The following is a 9,556-nucleotide window of genomic DNA, read 5'->3' on the forward strand; positions in this document are numbered from 1 at the left end:
TTCAATCTCGTTACCGGCAGGTCACTTTACTTGTACCGTAATGCATGATCCCGTGACCAACCACTTGGTCATATTGAGCTCATTATGATGATGCATTACCGAGTGGGCCCGGAGATACCTCTCCGTCATATAGAGTGACAAATCCCAGTCTCGATCCGTGTCAACCCAACACATACTTTCGGGGATACCTGTAGTATACCTTTATAGTCACCCAGTTATGTTGTGACATTTGGTACACCCAAAGCACTCCTACGGTATCCGGGAGTTACACGATCTCATGGTCTAAGGAAATGATACTTGACATTGGAAAAGCTCTAGCAAACGAACTACACGATCTTGTGCTTTGCTTAGGATTGGGTCTTGTCCATCACATCCTTCTCCTAATGATGTGATCCCGTTATCAATGACATCCAATGTCCATAGTCAGGAAACCATGACTATCTGTTGATCAACGAGCTAGTAAACTAGAGGCTCACTAGGGACATGTTGTGGTCTATGTATTCACACATGTATTACGATTTCCGGATAACACAATTATAGCATGAATAATAGACAATTATCATGAACAAGGAAATATAATAATAATCATTTTATTATTGCCTCTAGGGCATATTTCCAACAGTCTCCCACTTGCACTAGAGTCAATAATCTAGTTACATTGTGATGAATCGAACACCCATAGAGTTCTGGTGTTGATCATGTTTTGCTCGCGGAAGAGGTTTAGTCAATGGATCTGCGACATTCAGATATGTATGTACTTTGCAAATATCAATGTCTCCATCTTGAACATTTTCACGAATGGAGTTGAAGCGACGCTTGATGTGCCTGGTCTTCTTGTGAAACTTGGGCTCCTTGGCAAGGGCAATAGCTCCAGTGTTGTCACAGAAGAGAGTGATCGGCCCCGACGCATTGGGTATGACTCCTAGGTCGGTGATGAACTCCTTCATCCATATTGCTTCATGCGCTGCCTCCGAGGCTGCCATGTACTCCACTTCACATGTAGATCCCGCCATGACGCTTTGCTTGCAAGTACACCAGCTTACTGCCCCCACCATTCAAAATATACACGTATCCGGTTTGTGACTTAGAGTCATCCAGATCTGTGTCGAAGCTAGTGTCGACGTAACCCTTTACGACGAGCTCTTCGTCACCTCCATAAACGAGAAACATATCCTTAGTACTTTTCAGGCACTTCAGGTTATTCTTGACCGCTGTCCAATGTTCCATGCTGGGATTACTTTGGTACCTTCCTACCAAACTTACGGCAAGGTTTACATCAGGTCTGGTACACAGCATGGCATACATAATAGACGCTATACACTCATCTTTTCTCTATCTTCTGCCGTGGTCGGGCATTGAGCCGAGCTCAATTTCACACCTTGCAACACAGGCAAGAACCCCTTCTTGGACTGATCCATATTGAACTTCTTCAATATCTTATCAAGGTATGTGCTTTGTGAAAGACCTATGAGGCGTCTCGATCTATCCCTATAGATCTTGATGCCTAATATGTAAGTAGCTTCTCCAAGGTCCTTCATTGAAAAACACTTATTCAAGTAGGCCTTAATGATGTCCAAAAGTTCTATATCATTTCCCATCAAAAGTATGTCATCTACATATAATATGAGAAATGCTACAGAGCTCCCACTCACTTTCTTGTAAATGCAAGCTTCTCCATAAGTCTGCATAAACCCAAACGCTTTGATCATCTCATCAAAGCGAATGTTCCAACTCCGAGATGCTTGCACCAGCCCATAAATGGATCACTGGAGCTTGCATACCTTGTTAGCATTCTTAGGATCGACAAAACCTTCTGGCTGCATCATATACAGTTCTTCCTTAAGATAGCCATTAAGGAATGCCGTTTTGACGTCCATTTGCCATATCTCATAATCATACTATGCGGCAATTGCTAACATGATTCGGACAGACTTTAGCTTCGCTACGGGAGAGAAAGTCTCATCGTAGTCAACCCCTTGAACTTGCCGATAAACCTTAGCGACAAGTCGAGCTTTATAGATGGTAATATTACCATCCGCGTGTGTCTTCTTCTTAAAGATCCATTTTTTTCTATCGCTCGCCGATCATCGGGCAAGTCTGTCAAAGTCCATACTTTGTTTTCATACATGGATCCTATCTCGGATTGCATGGCTTCAAGCCATTTGTTGGAATCTAGGCCCGCCATCCCTTCTTCATAGTTCGAAGGTTCACCATTGTCTAACAACATGATTTCCAGGACAGGGTTGCCATACCATTCTGGTGTGGAACGTGTCCTTGCGGACCTACGAAGTTCAGTAGCAACTTGATCTGAAGTACCTTGATCATCATCATTAACTTCCTCTCTAGTCGGTGCAGGCACCACAAGAACATCTTCCTGAGCTGCGCTACTTTCCGGTTCAAGAGGCAGTACTTCATCGAGTTCTACTTTCCTCCCACTTATTTCTTCCGAGAGAAACTCTTTCTCCAGAAAGGACCCGTTCTTGGCAACAAAGATCTTGCCTTCGGATCGAAGGTAGAAGGTATACCCAATGGTTTCCTTAGGGTATCCTATGAAGACGCATTTTTCCGACTTGGGTTCGAGCTTTTCAGGTTGAAGTTTCTTGACATAAGCATCGCCTCCCCAAACTTTTAGAAATGACAGCTTAGGTTTCTTCCCAAACCATAATTCATACATCGTCGTCTCAACGGATTTAGACGGTGCCTTATTTAAAGTGAATGTAGCTGTCTCTAGAGCGTATCCCCAAAATGATAGCGGTAAATCGGTGAGTGACATCATAGATCGCACCATATCCAATAGAGTGCGACTACGATGTTCAGACACACCATTACGCCGAGGTGTTCCAGGCGGCGCGAGTTGTGAAACGATTCCACATTTCCTTAAGTGCGTACCAAATTCGTGACTTAAATATTTTCATCCACGATCTGATCGTAAGAACTTTATTTTTCGGTCATGCTGATTCTCTACCTCATTCTGAAATTCCTTGAACTTTTCAAAGGTCTCAGACTTGTGTTTCATCAAGTAGACATACCCATATCTACTTAAGTCATCAGTGAGAGTGAGAACATAATGATAGCCTCCACGAGCCTCAACGCTCATTGGACCGCACACATCAGTATGTATAATTTCCAATAAGTTGGTTGCTCGCTCCATTGTTCCGGAGAACGGAGTCTTGGCCATTTTACCCATGAGGCATGGTTCGCACGTGTCAAATGATTCGAAATCAAGAGACTCCAAAAGTCCATCTGTATGGAGCTTCTTCATGCGTTTGACACCAATGTGACCAAGGCGGCAGTGCCACAGATATGTGGGACTATCATTATCAATCTTACATCTTTTGATATTCACACTATGAATATGTGTAACATCAGGTTCGAGATTCATTAAGAATAAACCATTGACCAGCGGGGCATGACCATAAAACATATCTCTCATATAAATAGAACAACCATTATTCTCGGATTTAAATGAGTAGCCATCTCATATTAAACGAGATCCAGATACAATGTTCGTGCTCAAAGCTGGCACTAAATAACAATTATTGAGGTTTAAAACTAATCTCGTAGGTAAATGTAGAGGTAGCGTGCCGACAGCGATCACATCGACCTTGGAACCATTCCTGACGCGCATCGTCACCTCATCCTTCGCCAGTCTCCGTTTATTCCGCAGCTCCTGTTTTGAGTTACAAATATGAGCAACCGCACTGGTATCAAATACCTAGGAGCTACTACGAGTACTGGTAAGGTACACATCAATTACATTAATATCAGATATACCTTTAGTGTTGCCGGCCTTCTTGTATGCTAAGTACTTGGGGCAGTTCCGCTTCCAGTGTCCGCTTCCCTTGCAATAAAAGCACTCAGTCTCAGGTTTCGGTCCATGCTTTGGCTTCTTCCTGACAACTGGCTTACCAGGCGCGGCAAATCCCTTGCCGTCCTTCTTGAAGTTCTTTTTATCCTTGCCTTTCTTGAAACTGGTGGTTTTATTGACCATCAACACTTGATGTTCCTTTTTGATTTCCACCTCCGCTGATTTCAGCATTTAAAATACTTCAGGAATAGTTTTCACCATCCCCTACATATTGTAGTTCATCACAAAGCTCTTGTAGCTAGGTGGGAGCGACTGAAGGATTATGTCAATGACCGCCTCGTCCGGGAGGTTAATGTCCAGCTGGGACAAGCGGTTGTGCAACCCAGACATTTTGAGTATGTGCTCACTAATAGAACTATTTTCCTCCATCTTACAACTGTAGAACTTGTCGGAGACTTCATATCTCTCGACCCGGGCGTGAGCTTGGAAAACCATTTTCAGCTCTTCGAACATCTCATATGCTCCATGTTGCTCAAAACGCTTTTGGAGCCCCGGTTCTAAGCTGTAAAGCATGCCGCACTGAACGAGGGAGTAGTCATCAACACGCGACTGCCAGGCGTTCATAACGTCTTGAGTTGCGGGGAAAATGGGTGCTTCACCTAGCGGTGCATCTAGGACATATGCTCTTTTGGCAGCTATGAGGATGATCCTCAAGTTCTGGACCCAGTCCGTGTAGTTGCTGCCATCGTCTTTCATCTTGGTTTTCTCTAGGAACGCGTTGAAGTTGAGGGCAACATTAGCGTGGGCCATTTGATCTACAAGACATATTGCAAAAGTTTCTAGACTAAGTTCATGATAATTAAGTTCATCTAATCAAATTATTTAATGAACTCCCACTCAGATAGACATCCCTCTAGTCATCTAAGTGATCCATGATCCGAGTCAACTAGACCGTGTCTGATCATCACGTGCGACGGACTAGTCATCATCGGTGAACATCTTCATGTTGATCGTATCTTCTATACGACTCATGTTTGACCTTTCGGTCTCTTGTGTTCCGAGGCCATGTCTGTACATGCTAGGCTCGTCAAGTCAACCTAAGTGTTTTGCATGTGTAAATCTGTCTTACACCCGTTGTATGTGGACGTTAGAATCTATCACACCCGATCATCACGTGGTGCTTCGAAACAACGAACTTTCGCAATGGCACACAGTTAGGGGGAACACTTTCTCGAAATTATTATGAGGGATCATCTTATTTACTACCGTCTTTCTAAGCAAATAAGATGCAAAAACATGATAAACATCACATGCAATCAAATAGTGACATGATATGGCCAATATCATTTTGCTCCTTTTGATCTCCATCTTCGGGGCGCCATGATCATCATCATCACCGGCATGACACCATGGTCTACATCATCATGATCTCCATCATCATGTCTCCATGAAGTTGTTCGCCAACTATTACTTCTACTACTATGGCTAACGGTTTAGCAATAAACTAAAGTAATTACATGGTGTTTATTCAATGACACACAGGTCATACAATAATTAAGACAACTCCTATGGCTCCTGCCGGTTGTCATACTCATCGACATGCAAGTCGTGATTCCTATTACAAGAACATGTTCAATCTCATACATCACATATATATCATTCATCACATCCTTTTGGCCATATCACATCACAAGGCATATGCTGCAAAAACAAGTTAGACGTCCTCTAATTGTTGTTGCATGTTTTTACGTGGCTGCAATAGGGTTCTAGCAAGAACGTTTCTTACCTACGTCAAAACCACAACATGATATGCCAATTTCTATTTACCCTTCATAAGGACCCTTTTCATTGAATCCGATCCGACTAAAGTTGGAGAGACAGACACCCGCTAGCCACCTTATGCAACTAGTGCATGTCAATCGGTGGAACCTGTCTCACGTAAGCGTACGTGTAAGGTCGGTCTGGGCCGCTTTATCCCACGATGCCGCCGAAACAAGATAAGACTAGTAGTGGCAAGTAAATTGAAAAAATCTACGCCCACAACAAAATTGTGTTCTACTCGTGCATAGAAACTACGCATAGACCTAGCTCATGATGCCACTGTTGGCGAACGTTGCAGAAAATAAAAATTTTCTACGCTTCACCAAGATCAATCTATGGAGTCATCTAGCAATGAGAGAGAGGAGTGCATCTACATACCCTTGTAGATGGTGAGGGGAAGCGTTCAAGAGAACAGGGTTGATGGAGTCGTACTCGTAGTGATCCAAATCATCGAAGATCCTAGTGCTGAACGGACGGCACCTCCGCATTCAACACACGTATGGTTGGGGAAGACGTCTCCTCCTTCTTGATGCAGCAAGGGGGAAGGAGAGGTTGATGGAGATCCAGCAGCACGACGGCGTGGTGGTGGAAGAAGCGGGGAATCTCGGCAGGGCTTCGCCAAGCTCAGCGAGAGGGAGAGGTGTTGCGGGGGGAGAGGGAGGCGCCAGGGACTAGGGTGCGCAGCCCTCCCTCCCCCCTCTTTATATAGGGGCCCTGGGGGGGCGGCCCCCTAGAGATCCAATCTCAAGGGGGGCGGCAGCCAAAGGGGGGACTTGCCCCCCAAGTCAGGTGGGGCGCCCCCCACCCCTAGGGTTTCCAACCCTAGGCGCAGGGGAAGGCCCAAGGGGGCGCACCAGTCCACCAGGGGCTGGTTCCCTTCCCACTTCAGCCCATGGGGCCCTCCGGGATAGGTTGCCCCACCCGGTGGACCCCCGGGACCCTTCCGGTGGTCCCGGTACAATACCGGTGACCCCCGAAACTTTCCCGGTGGCCGAAACTGGACTTCCTATATACAATTATTCACCTCCGGACCAATTCGGAACTCCTAGTGACATCCGGGATCTCTTCCGGGACTCCGAACAACTTTTGGGTTAACGCATACTAATATCTCTAGAACCCTAGCGTCACCGAACCTGAAGTGTGTAGACCCTACGGGTTCGGGAATCACACAGACATGACCGAGACATCTCTCCGGCCAATAACCAACAGCGAGATCTGGATACCCATGTTGGCTCCCACATGTTCCACGATGATCTCATCGAATGAACCACGATGTCGAGGATTCAAGTAATCTCGTATACAATTCCCTTTGTCAATCGGTACGTTACTTTCCCGAGATTCGATCGTCGGTATCCCAATACCTCATTCAATCTCGTTACCGGCAGGTCACTTTACTTTTACCGTAATGCATGATCCCATGACCAACCACTTGGTCATATTGAGCTCATTATGATGATGCATTACCGAGTGGGCCCAGAGATACCTCTCCGTCATACGGAGTGACAAATCCCAGTCTCGATCCGTGTCAACCCAACAGATACTTTCGGGGATACCTGTAGTATACCTTTATAGTCACCCAGTTATGTTGTGACATTTGGTACACCCAAATCACTCCTACGGTATCCGGGAGTTACACGATATCATGGTCTAAGGAAATGATACTTGACATTGGAAAAGCTCTAGCAAACGAACTACACGATCTTGTGCTATGCTTAGGATTGGTTCTTGTCCATCACATCATTCTCCTAATGATGTGATCCCGTTATCGATGACATCTAATGTCCATAGTCAGGAAACCATGACTATATGTTGATCAACGAGCTAGTCAACTAGAGGCTCACTAGGGACATGTTGTGGTCTATGTATTCACACATGTATTACGATTTCCAGATAACACAATTATAGCATGAATAATAGACAATTATTATGGACAAGGAAATATAATAATAATCATTTTATTATTGCCTCTAGGGCATATTTCCAACAGTGGATTCATTTTTATGATCATGAGATGGATGAAACTAGAAGGCAGAACCTTCTGTACCCTCTTTTTACTTTCTATTATTTAGATTAAATAAAGCAAAAATAGTATTATCTGTCTGTTTTCTGAATTATCCGTGCATTAAAAAATATCCCGAAAATAAAAGTGCTCCAATTGCCCTGCAAATTTAGTATGATTTTTTCTGGAACATTTGAGGATTTTAGGCACTGAAATCACTGCAGGAGGGGCAAGCACCAGGCCAAGAGAGTGTAGGCCCCCCCTATAAGGCGCCCCCCTATCTCGTGGGCCCCTAGTGGCCCCCCTCCACTTATGCCAGCACCCACACACTTCATCTTCTACCCAAAAAATCCCCATCTAGCTCAAGCACGAGTTCTAGCTCGTTTTGCTGCGATTTTCGATCTCCTTGCTCAAAGCTCCATTCACAAAACTGCTTTGGGAGATTGTTGCTTGGTATGTGACTCCTTCATTGGTCCAATTAGTTTTTGATCTAGTGCTTTATTCATTGCAAATTTTTGCTGCATAGGTGACCTTGTTCTTGAGCTTCCATGTTAAATTTTTGAGGTCCCAAGCAAATTCCAATGCATGATATAGGCTCTAGGCACTTGTAGGAGTAGTTGCTATCAATCTTGTTTAGTTTTATTCACTTTTATTTGGAAGTTACTAAAATTTTAGATTTATTTCAGATAAAGAAATATGCTTAGAAGAATGTACCAAGGTGGTTCCTCGGTGAAGAAAGGGCCCATGATTGCTATACGTGAGCAAGATGTTGCATTACCGAGGGACGCGAATGTACGAGCTTGTGAGTGGCCATCCGACGATTTTATGGTCAGAGCAGGCTTTAAGGAGGAATTTGACGCATTGGTGTGTAATGCTGAGCTGGAGGACTTCTTACAAGATAAGTGACCTCAGTACTATCAATTGACTGATTCCTTTGTGTGGAGGTTTAAATATAATTGTGTGCGTAATTCTCCTAGTGTCATATTTGATATTTATGATACATCTTATACCATGGATTTAGAGGATTTCACAAATGCTTGCAAACTACCGCAGTGGCGTAATAATAATGATCCTCACAAATCTGAATTTAGATATTTTTTTGCTAGTATTACTGTGGGAGAATCTAGGGACATAGCACAAGCTACCATAGGGAGCATTCATTTTCCTGCTATTCATTATTTTGCTCTCTTTATTGGTAGATGTATTAATGGTAAGGATGAAGCATGTCACATGTGTGTCGCTGATCTGTGTGTCCTCAAGAGTGCTGTGTTAGGTTATAAAGGTTATAACTTGGGGGGCGATAGTTGCATGTAGGTTGCAGAATAATAGTAGAAAGGGAGATTTATTTGGAGGAATTTATGCAACCCGTGTAGCAAATTATCTTGGTATAGTCCCACGAGAGGGAGATATGATAATACCTCCTGTTTATTTGGATAAAGAAGCTATGCTTAGTCATCATTTTCTTGAGAGGAATGAAAAATTCCTCCAATATCGACTAATCTATGACAGACGCAACGTCGTCCCTGTTACTCTTCCTGCTCCCTACCTTTTTGATTATCAGGCAAAAGGAAGATATGTTGTCACCAGGGAGGAAGTAGCTGAATACGAGAGGGAAGTGGAGGCAGCTTGCCAACACGCTGCAGCTCAGGAGGCGGTTGCCTCTGCATCTCAGTTCAACCCCGATTTCACTTATGGATATCAGCCAGGCGGTCCTTGGTATTAGACCAACTTAGGACAAAAGCCTAAGCTTGTGGGAGTACGTATTTCTCACCGACTTTACATTCATGTTCACACACTAGTCGTCGGTGCTCATACACTTTCATTGTATTATCCATGCTAGTTAATTTTTTTATTTTTGTAGTTCTCTTCTTGTGTGTTTGATAAACCTTGAGAAAAAACCAAAAAAAAAAGTTAGTTTAATTTCCATG

Source organism: Triticum dicoccoides, chromosome 7B (genome assembly GCF_002162155.2).
Source record: "Triticum dicoccoides isolate Atlit2015 ecotype Zavitan chromosome 7B, WEW_v2.0, whole genome shotgun sequence".
Taxonomy (NCBI): Eukaryota; Viridiplantae; Streptophyta; class Magnoliopsida; order Poales; family Poaceae; genus Triticum; species Triticum dicoccoides.